This window comes from Pseudophryne corroboree, chromosome 4 (genome assembly GCF_028390025.1).
Source record: "Pseudophryne corroboree isolate aPseCor3 chromosome 4, aPseCor3.hap2, whole genome shotgun sequence".
Taxonomy (NCBI): domain Eukaryota; kingdom Metazoa; phylum Chordata; class Amphibia; order Anura; family Myobatrachidae; genus Pseudophryne; species Pseudophryne corroboree.
In genome coordinates this window covers 676,574,811-676,591,102 of record NC_086447.1, presented here as the reverse complement: position 1 = coordinate 676,591,102, position 16,292 = coordinate 676,574,811, and the positions used below count along the sequence as shown (strand labels likewise).

General features: G+C 46.9%; 1 pseudogene; it reads left to right on the top strand.

Moving 5' to 3' along the window:
- Positions 1-15,406: 15,406 nt before the first annotated feature.
- On the top strand, positions 15,407-15,525 carry LOC134913092 (5S ribosomal RNA; annotated as a pseudogene).
- The last annotated feature ends 767 nt before the right edge of the window (positions 15,526-16,292 follow it).

Sequence of the window (16,292 nt, the reverse complement as noted above, 5' to 3'; positions counted from 1 at the left end):
ACCGGCCGGGTTGCGCTTGCGAACAGTCTCACGTATGTACATTCTCTGTAGCCATTATTCTGTTTAGATTTATCTTGTTAGCCTGTAGTGTATGATTTGTACTGTTTTACCTTTTGGAATTAATCCACTGTGGCCTTAGAACCCTGTGGTTTCAACTACAAATCAGTGTTGTGTCTTCACTTTCCTGCAAGGGTTTTAGAGTGTATTTATCTGTATAAGGTGTATAAGTATTGATAAGGTGTACGCACTGCGGGTACTTTATATCATCAGCGCTACTTAAGGTTTAAGGTATAACATCATTGCAGTACTTTGCTGTTAAGGGTTTAAGGTGTAATCATATCATTACATTGTATCATTAACAAGGTTTAAAGGTTATCAATTGTGTGTGCGCTCGCTGTGTGTACTCTGTACACTCAGCGCGGCGTGTGTACGCCAAGTGCGTACCACGTGCAGGACTCTGTATGCAAATAGCGTACAAAGTGCGTAGCACGTGTATTCAGTCTAGCGGCCATAGCGGCTCCACGGTAATAGTGTATCTAGAGGTATAGCTTTTCGGTCTAAGATAATATCGACATTATCAATTGGGGGCATCGTCCGGTTCTTCCTCATACCCGCAGCCTAGCAGGTTTACGCAGACTTTATCTATCAGCAAAGGGCGGAAAGGTATCCCCTGTAAGCCTTCTCTTGGTCGGTGGATACACTAGTGCTGATTAGATAAGCGTCTGCCCTGTATGGTTTGAAGGGATGCTGGAGGGATCCATAAGGTAAGAACGCAAAAGCTATTTTAAAAAATCTGCAAATTTCTGTTTGGCGCCAAATGCGCACACAACACACGCATACACCTGTATTTTGTACTTTGCATATCTGCTCGCATTATTGCCATAAGCATTGATTACTAGATTCATTTTGACCTGTACTGAGAAAATTTGTTGCTATTTAGTTAAAATATAGAGAAGAGTTAAGGAAGTAAGTGTAAGACGCACACGCAGCCTGGCCTAGTTGTAAAGGTTTATACAGTAGAAACTGTGTGTTGTGTTCAGTAAGCGATTATAGTTAAATATCGCTTACATTTATAGAAGTGTGGGTTTTGTAGTACTGCGGACGTACGGCCTTTGTACATGTGTCTCGGACAAAGTAAGGGACTGCATACGCAACGTAAAGGCATACACACGTGGCGTGTTCACACAACGTGCGTAAAAGTACGCCCGCTAAATACAAATCACACAATAGCATTGTTTTAGTTTAGGCGCGAGACGGTAGCCACGCGATAATAGCACAAATTGATCACTTTCCAATATTTAGTTTAAATACCTTTTTTACTGTATTACCTCTGGAATTAAGGCTGTTTTATCTGAATGAAAGTTAATTTTCTGTGCAGAAAAACAAAGTGTAAATGAGTGAACGAGCGTGAGTGTGCAAACAATAAAGATTTTGTGGACCCAGGGAATTCGGGATCCCGTAGGAGACCACACCAGGTGAGTGGACACTTGGTGGTGTGAGAGTGGCTTGCTCACGTTAACATTGATTAAGGTACAAAGGAGCAAGTAGTAGATAACAGCAGACCAAGAGGTCAGCGAAGTCAGAAAACCAATAACAAAGTCATGCGAAGCTCTGAATACCGCGGCCTAAAAAGGTCAGCGAGGTTTTTGTGTAGAGAGCGCAGCCCAGGGGGTTTGGCGTAGAACCCATATAGGCCCATTCAGATACGCTCCGGCTGAGGTTTCGCTGCCTGAAAAACGATTCCATTGGTCGCACGGCAGATAAGTAACAGTTACCTATACGCTGGGCGATTGGACTGCGCGTTCGTGGGTGCAATACTTAGCCCACCGCGATACCCTTTTACGAGTTTTGCGTAAAATCGCGGGATCATTGGTGCTAGGTGTAGCACACGCAACGTGATTTGCGTAACAATTTTTTTGTTTTAAGGGAGTTTCGCTGGTCACTCAGGAAATCTCCAACGACCAATATTTACTGGGAAGGGTAAGTCACTCCCACACACTCTCATTAAATAGAGGTTACACAGGGGCCCTAGGTTAGGTACGTACCGGCGCTGACGACAGTGCTTTGGTGTATTGGCCAACGTGGGCGTGAGTGGGTGAGAGCACTCGTTGAACTTTCACCGTTGCCTTATAATTGAGTATTTTGTTTTTTTGTAGGAATTAGCTGAGAAGGCAATACCTGCAAAAGATGGGGGCCAGTTGCTCAAGTAAGGGACGATCAACCAGGGTTCAGGTTGATATTCCGCGGCCCAAGGGGTCGGCGAGGTACATAATGTGTGAGAAATATGGATCACACGCAGAGGTTTTATGCAATGAATGGGAACGTATGACTGCGGAAGATAGGGAACCATTCCCTAAGGTAGGCAGTTTTAATCCAGAGGTGTTGCAGAATTTAAGGATTAGGATATGTCTGTTAAAATCCCGAAAAGAAAGGATCAGACACTCAAACTGTTAACAATTATGGCAACGAGAGAGTGATATGCAAAGGGAACTAGCTCACGCAGCCAGTTCCAACCCTAGCAGGAAACTGATTGCAACTGCACCACCACCACCGTATATTACATGGGAGAAAGTGGCTACAGACAATGGCATACTAATATATGATAAGAGTGAACTTGATAAATGTATTAATGCTAACCCGTGCAAGTTGTATCCCATCTTAAACTTCCCTCAGGACTGCGACCAAGAAGATGAGCCCAGCACGATATCGGCACTCTCTCTAGCAGCCACCATACAAGACACACAAGTGGGCACGGCCCAACCAGTAAGAACAGTTGCAAAGGCCCCTAGCGGAGGGACAGGTGAGGTCATGTCCACAGGTAGGTACGGTACAGTACATTATGCAGAGACAATTGCACCTCACATTGTAGAAGCAACCCAGAATGTTGTAATTGAACTAAATCCTGTCAGGGTGATCGCAGTCCCCAATGGGAAAACTGACGCTCAGGGAATCACTCCCGTCATGAACATTGCTATGCATTGTCCTTGGTCCCGGACAGAATTGAGGACAATTATGTCTGAATTTCCCGATCCCAGAAAGGATCTAGCCGCATGTCAGAGGTTTATTAGAGAATTAGGTAACGCCACCGAACCCACAAACAAAGATTGGCGGACAGTGCTATGGGCATGCTTGCCCTCCAATATTGACCCTGTGAAATTCATTACTGATTGTAAATTCAGGAGAATGTAAAACAGATCAATCTGCAGTTAGGGGTATATTTCCCTACTGTTGTCAAGTGGAATAAAATCTTTTCCATAAGACAAAAAGAAGGTGAAACTGCTTCTGAATATTTCCATCGAGCACTGCAGGAAATGGCTAGATACACTGGGGTCGAGGACATTAAGGAAAATGTACATCATAGAGAGGTAGCTGTGTCCGTATAAATGGACGGCTTGAAAGAAACGTTGAGAACAAGGGTACAAACCACTCAACCTAACTGGAGAGGTATTTCGTTGGCTGCATTAAGAGAGTCCGCTATCGAGCATGATCGGAACATCATTAAGCACAGGGAGTCACAGGGGGATAAGCTGATGACCATAAGTATCAAAGCCCTGACAACGAAGCCACATCAGCCAAAACCCCAGACCCCTGATGGTAAGTCGTATGTAGTGAAATGTTATAATTGCAAGAGGGAAGGACATTACGCATGGAACTGTAATTATAAAAGCAACGTATATCGACCCCCTAGACCAGAACATGACTCACAGCATAACACATGTAATTGGGATCAGGGACCGCATAGGAGGAACTATGAGCCACATGCAGGGGAAACGAGGAGGTACCCACCTAGGAGGGACTGGTAGACCTCTGAAAATTCTCAGCTACCCCCCTCACATATTGTAGCTGCCAGCGCGCTGCGGGAGGGTCACAACATACAATAGGGATTAGGCCACACCTGTAGTTTGCAGCCAGTGAAGTTGATTGCTAGCCTTGGAAATGAACCCGAGGTTACAGTTGATGTAGCTGGTAGATCACTACCTTTCCTTGTAGATACAGGGGTGGCCAGGTCAGTGTTAAATTCAACGGTAGGTATGAAAACCATGGGTAAAACAATTTCAGCAATGGGGGTAACAGGAGTAGTGCAACACTACCCTTTAAGTAGACCAGCGGAGATTACGATAGGGCCTTTGCAGACCAAGCACTCCTTTTTGCTAGCTGCATCGGCTCCAACTAATCTACTTGGGAGAGATTTATTGTGTAAGATGAGGTGTGTCATATATTGTACTCCTGAGGGTGTCTTCTTAGATATACCCGAGAATCACGTTCAGGAAGTGCAGGATATGTTAGACACCCCACAAAGGTTAATGTCACACTCTGCTGTTATAGACAGGTGTCCATCCAAGGTAGAGGAAATGATCTCCCAGATACCGGAATCCCTCTGGACCAAAGATGGACAAGACACTGGATTGATGGCAAATGTAGCTCCTGTAGTTGTGCAAGTAAAAGATGGTAGGATAGCTTCAAAAATCCCACAATATCCTCTGAAGCCAGAGGTGGAATTAGGAGTGTACCAAGTCATAGAGCGCTTGCTACAACAGGGCATCCTAGTTAGGACGTCCTGGACTGCCAACAGTCCCATCTTCCTTGTGAAAAAGAGTGGGGGGAGGGGTTACAGGATAGTGCAGGACCTAAGGGGGATAAACAAGATAGTTGAGAGCCAATTCCCCATAGTGCCAAATCCAGCTGTCATCCTCATGCAAATTCCCCCTACTGCGAAATTTTTCACTGTCATTGATCTCTGTTCTGCTTTCTTTTTCGGTCCCTCTGCACCCTGACAGCCAATACTTGTTTGCATTCACATACAGGGGAGTACAGTACACCTGGACCCGCCTACCCCAAGGTGGTTTCATTGACAACCCAAGTATTTTCTCCCAGGCTTTGCATGACTGTTTACAATCCTTTCAACCTAAGAGCGGATCAGTATTAATACAGTATGCAGATGACTTACTGCTGTGTTCAGATTCACTCGAACCATCCTTGAAAGACACGAAACAGCTTCTGTTTCACCTTTCTAATATGGGACACAAGGTTTCAAAGGATAAGTTACAGTTGTGCCAGACCAAGGTAAAATATTTGGGACATTGCTTGACACAAGGACTGAGACACCTCACCGCTGATAGAATACAGGCGATTCGCGACATGACTCTGCCACAAACCCAGCAGCAGATCCGCACTTTCCTTGGAATGTGTGGGTACTGCCGAAACTGGATCCCAGGGTTCTCCATACTGGCTTTACCTTTGCAGGAAATGGTCTCCTCGAACAAACCAGATCGGATCTCTCACACAGATGAGTCCGAACTGGCATTTGAGAGACTTTAACAATGCCTATCACAGGCACCTGCATTAGGCATGCCAGATTATGGGAAACCCTTTGAGTTGTACGGTACGGAAAGTGCTGGGTGTGCGGCAGGTGTCCTAACCCAGAAACATGGTGATGCCAGCAGGCCGGTAGCGTACTACAGTGCACAGTTGGACACCATAGCACGGTCTCTCCCCACATGCTTGCGAAGTGTTGCAGCGATAGCTTTGCTAGTGAGTAAAAGTGAAGATGTAGTGTTGGGACACAACCTGACCATCCATGCACCTCAATGCAGTATCAGCCTTACTGAACTCTGCCCAAACCAGACATGTCTCATCAGCACAGTTTACAAGGTTGGAATTAGCACTAATGGCACCTGTAAACATCACCATAAAGAGATGCAACGCACTAAATCCTGCAACTTATCTCCCAGGTGTGCCTGGACAGGCACAAAGGGTGGAGGATGAGAGTGATGGTGAAGGAGGATTTAGTACAGACACTGACACACATGATTGTATGGAATATCTGAACCAAATTTTCACTGCAAGACCCAACATTAGTGACAACCCACTGGAAGGTGTAGATTTTACTTTTTACACTGACGGTAGTTGCTACAGACAGACGGACTCGGGAGACTTGTGTACTGGATACGCAGTCGTAGACGACAAAGGTATCAAAGAAGCTGAACCCCTGGGCCCACCGCACTCAGCACAAGTTGCTGAGCTGGTCGCCCTAACCAGAGCGTGTGAATTGGCTAAGGGTAAGTCAGCTAATATATATACAGATTCTAGGTATGCCTTTGGAGTAGTGCATGATTTCGGGGCCCTATGGCGCCTCAGAAATTTCATGACGGCAGCTGGCACACCTGTAGCGCATGCATCCCATATAAAAAGGCTTCTAACAGCAATACAGTAACCTGACAGAGTGGCTGTTTTCAAGTGCAAAGCCCACACTTACAGTCAAGACCCAGTGTCACTTGGTAACAGCCGGGCAGACGAAGCTGCTAAATCAGCAGCCAGCAACCCCATACAGACAGATATCACACAACTGATGGTATTCAATACTGTCAACACACAAAAATTAAGTGAAATGCAAAATTTGGGTTCTCCACAGGAAAAGACAGTCTGGAGGTCAAAAGGATATGGCCAGGAGTCCTCAGGACTCTGGACAGATTGACAGGGTAAGCCAGTAGCCCCCAGAGCATATCTTCCAAGCTTAGCTGAGGCGGCACATGGTCTGACTCATCTGGGCAAAGAGGCTATGTGTAAGCTGGTGAGAGCCTACTGGTATGCGCCAGGATTCTCTTCTCATGCGGGTAAGAGAGCAATGACATGTCTTATCTGCTTGAGGAAAAATATTGAAAAGTCAATACCAACAGAACCATCCCATATCCCGCCAACAGACGGCCCTTTTCAGGTAATACAAATTGATTTCATACAGTTGCCACCCTGCAGAAATTTAAAGTATGTGTTAGTGTGTATTGACGTGTTTTCAAAATAAGATTTTACTCACCGGTAAATCTATTTCTTGTAGTCCGTAGTGGATGCTGGGACTCCGTAAGGACCATGGGGAATAGCGGCTCCACAGGAGACTGGGCACAACTAAAGAAAGCTTTAGGACTACCTGGTGTGCACTGGTTCCTCCCACTATGACCCTCCTCCAGACCTCAGTTAGGATACTGTGCCCGGAAGAGCTGACACAATAAGGAAGGATTTTGAATCCCGGGTAAGACTCATTCCAGTCACACCAATCACACCGTATAACTCGTGATACTATACCCTGTTAACAGTATGAAATATAACTGAGCCTCTCAACAGATGGCTCAACAATAACCCTTTAGTTAGGCAATAACTATATACAAGTATTGCAGGCAATCCGCACTTGGGATGGGCGCCCAGCATCCACTACGGACTACGAGAAATAGATTTACCGGTGAGTAAAATCTTATTTTCTCTGACGTCCTAAGTGGATGCTGGGACTCCGTAAGGACCATGGGGATTATACCAAAGCTCCCAAACGGGCGGGAGAGTGCGGATGACTCTGCAGCACCGAATGAGCAAACTCTAGGTCCTCCTCAGCCAGGGTATCCAACTTGTAGACTCTTGCAAAAGTGTTTGAACCCGACCAAGTAACAGCTCGGCAAATTTGTAAAGCCGAGACCCCTCGGGCAGCCGCCCAAGAAGAGCCCACTTTCCTCGTGGAATGGGCTTTTACAGATTTAGGGTGCGGCAGTCCAGCCACAGAATGTGCAAGTTGAATCGAGCTACAGATCCAGCGAGCAATAGTCTACTTAGAAGCAGGAGCACCCAGCTTGTTGGGTGCATACAGGATAAATAGCGAGTCAGTTTTCCTGACTCCAGCCGTCCTGGAAACATATATTTTTCAGGGCCCTGACTACGTCCAGTAACTTGGAATCCTCCAAGTCCCAAGTAGCCGCAGGCACCACAATAGGTTGGTTCACATGAAAAACTGATACCACCTTAGAAAGGAATTGGGAACGAGTCCTCAATTCCGCCCTATCCGTATAAAAAATTTAGATAAAGGCTTTTGCATGATAAAGCCGCTAATTTTGATACACGCCTGGCTGACGCCAAGGCCAACAACATGACCACTTTCCACGTGAGGTATTTTAGCTCCACGGATGCAAGTGGCTCAACCCAATGCGACTTCAGGAAATCCAACACCACGTTGAGATCCCACGGTGCCACTGGAGGCACAAACGGGGGCTGACTATGCAGCACTCCTTTAACAAAAGTCTGAACTTCAGGCAGTGAAGTCAGTTCTATTTTTGAAGAAAATCGATAGAGCCGAAATCTGGACCTTAATGGAAACCAATTTTAGGCCCATAGTCACCCCTGACTGTAGGAAGTGCAGAAATCGACCTAGCTGAAATTCCTCCGTTGGGGCCTTCCTTGCCTCACAGCACGCAACATATTTCCGCCATATGCGGTGATAATGGTTTGCGTTCACTTCTTTCCTAGCTTTAATTAGCGTAGGAATAACTTCCTCCGGAATGCCTTTTTCCTTCAGGATTCGGCGTTCAACCGCCATGCCGTCAAACGCAGCCGCGGTACGTCTTGGAACAGACAGGCCCCCTGCTGCAGCAGGTCCTGTCTGAGCGGCAGAGGCCATGGGTCCTCTGAGACCATTTCTTGGAGTTCTGGGAACCAAGCTCTTCTTGGCCAATCCGGAACAATGCGTATAGTTCTTACTCCTCTCCTTCTTATTATTCTCATTACCCTGGGTATGAGAGGCAGAGAAGGGAACACATACACCGACTGGTACACCCACGGTGTTACCAGAGTGTCCACAGCTATCGCCTGAGGGTCCCTTGTTTTTTGTTGAGGCGGGACGCCATCATGTCCACCTGTGGCCTTTCCCAACGGTGTACAATCATTTGGAAGACTTCTGGATGAAGTCCCCACTCTCCCGGGTGGAGGTCGTGTCTGCTGAGAAAGTCTGCTTCCCAGTTATCCACTCCGGGAATGAACACTGCTGACAGTGCTAACACATGATTTTCCACCCATCGGAGAATCCTTGTGGCTTCTGCCATCGCCATCCTGCTTCTTGTGCCGCCCTGTCGGTTTACATGAACGACCGCCGTGATGTTGTCTGACTGGATCAGCACCGGCCGTTGTTGAAGCAGGGGTCTAGCCTGACTTAGGGCATTGTAAATGGCCCTTTGTTCCAGAATATTTTTGTGTAGAGAAGTCTCCTGACTTGTCCATAGTCCTTGGAAGTTTCTTCCCTGTGTGACTGCCCCCCAGCCTCGAAGGCTGGCATCCGTGGTCACCAGGACCCAGTCCTGTATGCCGAATCTGCGGCCCTCTAGAAGATGAGCACTCTGCAGCCACCACAACAGCGACACCCTGGCCCTTGGAGGGGGGGATATCCGCCGATGCATCTGAAGATGCGACCCGGACGACTTGTCCAACAGATCCCACTGGAAGATCTTTGCATGGGACCTGGCGAATGGAATTTCTTCTGGATGAAGTCCCCACTCTCCCGGGTGGAGGTCGTGTCTGCTGAGAAAGTCTGCTTCCCAGTTATCCACTCCGGGAATGAACACTGCTGACAGTGCTAACACATGATTTTCCACCCATCGGAGAATCCTTGTGGCTTCTGCCATCGCCATCCTGCTTCTTGTGCCGCCCTGTCGGTTTACATGAACGACCGCCGTGATGTTGTCTGACTGGATCAGCACCGGCCGTTGTTGAAGCAGGGGTCTAGCCTGACTTAGGGCATTGTAAATGGCCCTTTGTTCCAGAATATTTTTGTGTAGAGAAGTCTCCTGACTTGTCCATAGTCCTTGGAAGTTTCTTCCCTGTGTGACTGCCCCCCAGCCTCGAAGGCTGGCATCCGTGGTCACCAGGACCCAGTCCTGTATGCCGAATCTGCGGCCCTCTAGAAGATGAGCACTCTGCAGCCACCACAACAGCGACACCCTGGCCCTTGGAGGGGGGGATATCCGCCGATGCATCTGAAGATGCGACCCGGACGACTTGTCCAACAGATCCCACTGGAAGATCTTTGCATGGGACCTGGCGAATGGAATTTCTTCGTAAGAAGCTACCATCTTTCCCAGGGCTCGCGTGCATTGATGCACCGACACCTGTATTTGTATTAGGAGGTCTCTGTCTAGAGACGACAACTCCTTGGACTTCTCCTCCTGGAGAAACCCTTTTTTCTTGTTCTGTGTCCAGAACCATACCCAGGAACAGTAGACGCGTCGTAGGAACCAGCTGCGACTTTGGAATATTCAAAATCCAGCCGTGCTGTTGTAGCACTTCCCGAGATAGTGCTACTCCGACGAACAACTGCTCCCTGGACCTCGCCTTTATAAGGAGATCGTCCAAGTACAGGATAATTATTTCGGCCATTACCTTGGTAAATACCCTCGGTGCCGGGGTTAGACCAACGGCAACTTCTGGAATTGGTAATGACAATCCTGGTGAGGAGGGTAAATAGGGACATGCAGGTAAGCATCCTTGATGTCCAGTGATACCATGAAATTCTCCATGCTTGCAATAATCGCCCTGAGCGATTCCATTTTGAACTTGAACCTTCGTATATAAGTGTTCAAGGATTTCAATTTTTAGAATGGGTCTCACCGAACCGTCTGGTTTCGGTACCACAAACATTTTGGAATAGTAACCCCGGCCTTGTTTAAGGAGGGGTACCTTGATTTCACCTGCTGGAAGTACAGCTTGTGAATTGCCGCCAGTACTACCTTCCTTTCTCCGAGGGCAGCAGGCAAGGCTGATGTGAGGTAACGGCGAGGGGGAGTCGCCTCGAACTCCAGCTTGTATCCCTGTGATACTACTTGCAGAACCTAGGGATCCACCTGTGGGCAAGCCCACTGGTCCCTGAAGTTCCCGAGATGCGCCCCCACCGCACCTGTCTCCACCTGTGGAGCCCCAGCATCATGCGGTGGACTCAGAGGAAACGGGGGAAGATTTTTGATCCTGGAAACTGGCTGTCTGGTGCAGCTTTTTCCTTCTTCCCTTGTCTCTGTGCAGAAAAGAAGCGCCTTTGACCCGCTTGCTTTTCTGAAGCCGAAAGGACTGTACCTGAAAATACGGTGCTTTCTTAGGCTGTGAGGAAACCTGAGGTAATTTTTTTTCTTCCCAGCTGTTGCTGTGGATACGAGGTCCCAGAGACCATCCCCAAACAATTCCTCACCCTTATAAGGCAGAATTTCCATGTGCCTTTTAAAGTCAGCATCACCTGTCCACTGCCGGGTCTCTAATACCCTCCTGGCAGAATGGACATTGCATTAATTCTGGATGCCAGCCGGCAAATATCCCTCTGTGCATCCCTCATATATAAGACGATGTCTTTAAAATGCTATATGTTAGCAAAATATTATCCCTGTCTAGGGTATTAATATTATCTGACAGGGTGTCAGACCACGTTGCAGCAGCACTATTCATGCTGAGGCAATTGCAGGTCTCAGTATAGTACCTGAGTGTGTATGTACAGACTTCAGGATAGCCTCCTGCTTTTTATCAGCAGGCTCCTTCAAAGTGGCCGTATCCTAAGACGGCAGTGCCACCTTTTTTGACAAACGTGTGAGCGCCTTATCCACCCTAGGGAATATCTCCCAACGTGACCTATCCTCTGGCGGGAAAGGGTACGCCAGCAGTAACTTTTTAGAAATTACCAGTTTCTTATCGGAGGAACCCACGCTTCTTTACACACTTCATTCACTCATCTGATGGGGGAACAAAACACTGGCTGCTTTTTCTCCCCAAACATAAAACCCCTTTTATGTGGTACTTGGGTTAATGTCAGAAATGTGTAACACATTTTTCATTGCCGAGATCATGCAACGGATGTTCCTAGTGGATTGTGTATATGTCTCAACCTCGTCGACACTGGAGTCAGACTCCGTGTCGACATCTGTGTCTGCCATCTGAGGTAACGGGCGTTTTTTGAGCCCCTGATGGCCTTTGAGATGCCTGGGCAGGCGCGGGCTGAGAAGCCGGCTGTCCCACAGCTGTTACGTCATCCAGCCTTTTATGTAAGGAGTTGACATTGTCGGTTAATACCTTCCACCTATCCATCCACTCTGGTGTCGGCCCCACAGGGGGCGACATCCCATTTATCGGCCTCTGCTCCGCCTCCAAGTAACCTTCCTCATCCAACATGTCGACACAGCCGTACCGACACACCGCACACACACAGGGAATGCTCTGACTGAGGACAGGACCCCACAAAGTCCTTTGGGGAGACAGAGAGAGAGTATGCCAGCACACACCAGAGCGCTATATAATGCAGGGATTAACACTATAACTGAGTGATTTTTCCCCCAATAGCTGCTTGTATACACATATTGCGCCTAAATTTGGTGCCCCCCCTCTCTTTTTAACCCTTTGAGCCTGAAAACTACAGGGGAGAGCCTGGGGAGCTGTCTTCCAGCTGCACTGTGAAGAAAAAATGGCGCCAGTGTGCTGAGGGAGATAGCCCCGCCCCTTTTTCGGCTGACTTTTCTACCGCTTTTTTCATGGATTCTGGCAGGGGTAATTTATCACATATATAGCCCTGGGACTATATAGTGTGATGATTTGCCAGCCAAGGTGTTTATATTGCCCTCAGGGCCCCCCCCCCCCCCAGCGCCCTGCACCCATCAGTGACCGGAGTGTGAGGTGTGCATGAGGAGCAATGGCGCACAGCTGCAGTGCTGTGCGCTACCTTGTTGAAGACAGAAGTCTTCTGCCGCCGATTTTCAGTAACACTTCTTGCTTCTGGCTCTGTAAGGGGGACGGCGGCGCGGCTCCGGGACCGAACATCAAGGTCGGGTCCTGCGGTCGATCCCTCTGGAGCTAATGGTGTCCAGTAGCCTAAGAAGCCCAAGCTACCACCTGTTAGGTAGGTTCGCTTCTTCTCCCCTTAGTCCCTCGCTGCAGTGAGTCTGTTGCCAGCAGATCTCACTGTAAAATAAAAAACCTAAAATATACTTTCTTTCTAGGAGCTCAGGAGAGCCCCTAGTGTGCATCCAGCTCAGTCGGGCACAAGATTCTAACTGAGGTCTGGAGGAGGGTCATAGTGGGAGGAGCCAGTGCACACCAGGTAGTCCTAAAGCTTTCTTTAGTTGTGCCCAGTCTCCTGCGGAGCCGCTATTCCCCATGGTCCTTACGGAGTCCCAGCATCCACTTAGGACGTCAGAGAAATTTGGTAGAAGCGTTCCCCGCTGCCACAAATACTGCTACGTTCACTGCAAAGAAAATTGTGCAGGAATTTGTGTGCAGATATGGTATCCCTGGGATAATTGAAAGCGATAGGGGTACCCATTTTACAGGTGAAGTCTTTCAGGTTATGTGCAAACTGATGGGAATTAATAGTAAGCTGCATACTCCGTACCGCCCACAGGCGAGTGCGAAAGTGGAAAGAGTAAACAGCACTATTAAGAACAAGTTGAGCAAAGTGATGGCTGAAACTGGATTGTTATGGCCAGAAGCTTTGCCACTTGTATTGTACAGCATCAGAACCACTCCCAGGTCCCCCCTTAACCTATCCCCCTTTGAGATTCTTTTTGGTCGACAACCCCATGTAATGATTGACCCCCAGGATGATTTGAAATGCAATAATGAGGTGACTGTAAAATATATGGTTAAGATGAGCCAGCAGCTGTGGAATCAAAACAGAAATCTAAAGCTGGTGATTCCTGACCTACCAAACAGTAATTGTCATGACATTGAACCTGGGGATTATGTAATGATTTGAAATTTTCTACACTCAGGTTGCCTTATTGACCGGTGGGAAGGACCGTACCAAGTCTTACTGACCAGCACGACAGCATTAAAGGTTGCCAAGAGAGAGACTTGGGTCCACTCGTCCCACTGTAAGAAGGTCGCTGACCCAGAGAGAGCCCGTGACAAAGAGCAGAGTGTACAGGAAATCATATCACTGGAGTTCCTTTGTCGGGAAGGTTGAGAGACAGGACTGTTGTCACGGCACCTGAGCACAGAGAACTACAAGACCAGAGGCGGTTGTCGCACCAAATTTCTTTTTCCTTTTTATTATTTTCTCCATCTCCCATTACCCTCCTTTCCCCCCTTCCTTGCTCCTTTTTCTCTCCCCTTAACAAGATGGACTTACCCCAAGAGACTGCATTCCGGGTTTTTCTGTTGACCCTGTTGTTGACCAGAGCAGTCTATTTCGGTGAGAGTGCCAGAGAGGTCGAGAAAGGATCTGGAATGGGTTCTGATGGCAAGGACGGATTTGTAGAATTCCAAGAGCAACACATCCATCGAGCAAAGGCGAGTATCAGAAAACGATCTAGTAGTCAAGAAACTAGGAGGCACTGTGAAGGGTTATTGGCTGAGGAAAATTATATTTGTAGAAACTGTGAAAACATAGTTGAGGACTGGTGCATCCAGAGATGTCAGTCCAGCCTTAATATCAACATGGACCGTCATCCATTGAGTGATTATCACTCATTAGTGGGTAAGGTTTTAAACCAAACAGAATGCTGGGTGTGCTCACAAGTACCTCAAGGTCAGAGCAAGTCAGGACTAGTACCGTATCCTTTAACAATAGATGAGGTACTTGAAATAAGGGGTGGGAGACCGGTGGACCCGGAAGTGAACAAGCCCGCCAGAGCGAAACGCGTCTTCCACGGAGGGGATCGCACATGAAGTAAACTCTTGGCTCCTGCATTCGGTACCTGAAGATGCTCTGACTTGCCCACTTTGACTTCTACAATCTTGGTGATCGTAAGCCCACTACTGTCTTGTGCACAATATACACAGACAGTAACATTATATGTGTGTTTTTGACAATATGGTGTATTGCAGCACAGATTCTACCAGACTTGTGTAGTACACATACAGATTGCTGCTATAAGCTCTATTTCCCAAACTGCAGCTGTACACACATATATAATAACTTTTTTTATATTTGTTAAATATCTCATACTGTTTGCCTGATTCTACATCAGTAGAAACCAGTATATTGTTATAGAATTTTGTTCATTCACTGTCAATTTCAGTGCCTTCTTTGTTACTGACAATATTACTGTCTTTCTGGCTTAATCTGTGGGATTTATTATACTTGATTTTTCAAACCTAAATGAATCTCCACACTCAGTTCAGAAATGTATCATGATTAGTAATGAGATTTCACAAATTGATGCTTAAATACCATGATTGCATTTTCTATCCAGTCTGAATAACATGCCAAGGATTCAAATAATAGAAAGCAATTCTTTCTTTTTCTTTTTCTTTTCCTCATGGGCTAATGCCAGTATTTACTGTTCATGGCTACATCTTTCTGGTGACACAGACAATTAATGTATTAGTCATCAGATCTTTAACCCAATCTCTCATTGGCTTTTTGTGCTGTCTTTTTGTCAGATAATTTAAACAAACTCACAGATCATGTACCTCTTGCCCATGCTTTACTATTCTTCCGTGGACTCTCATCTATATTCCACGGAGCTCAATGTGGGATTGATAAGCCGTGCCTAACGTAGAAAGCAGATCCACATAATTTACTTTACTCATTCATCTCTCTTCTTCGCCTTCTAAACTGTCTCCACACTCTTCTTTCCTTCTCTTATTTCATATATAGGTGCACTCTCATTGGTGTACTATCATATAAATTCTCTACTATCATACCACGCTGCCAATGCCCGATCTCGTCCGATCTTGGAAGCCAAACAGTGTTGGGCCGGGTTAGTACCGGGAGAGGAGACTTCCTGCGAATACCTGGTGTTGTAGAGCAAGGATCATTTCCCTTTCTATGTGAGTTGCGACGCCAACAGCAGTATCACCACCAACTCTTACTTCCATTATATTCTGTCTTATTTGAGGCTTACGACCAACTATTGTGGCTCACGTTATAAAGTCAGGTCTTTTTGAATGCAGGTGACCACTAATTTCTGAATCTAAGTAGCCCTTTTGGGATGTACTTATCATATAATTCTTTATGACCACTCCTCGGTCCCATTAATACAGATAATCTGTACTGGTCAGGGGAAATGGGGGTAAGACGATCAAATGTCTACAACCATTCCAATCACACTTTGTGATTAAACAGACCAGAACATTTTTAAAATTTCAATTATCTTTATTTCATATGGATCAACTATAGGGGTATTTTAATTTTAAACGTTAACATTAAAAACCATGGGGGTCATTCAGAGTCGTTCGCTCGGAAAATTTCTTCGCATCGCAGCGATTTTCCGCTTAGTGCGCATGCGCAATGTCCGCACTGCGACTGCGCCAAGTAAATTTGCTAAGAAGTTTGGTATTTTACTCACGGCTTTTTCATCGCTCAGGCGATCGGAATGTGATTGACAAGAAGTGGGTGTTTCTGGGCGGAAGCAGGCCGTTTTATGGGCGTGTGGGAAAAAACGCTACCGTTTCTGGGAAAAACGCGGGAGTGGCTGGAGAAACGGAGGAGTGTCTGGGCGAACGCTGGGTGTGTTTGTGACGTCAAACCAGGAACGACAAGCACTGAACTGATCGCAGATGCCGAGTAAGTCTCG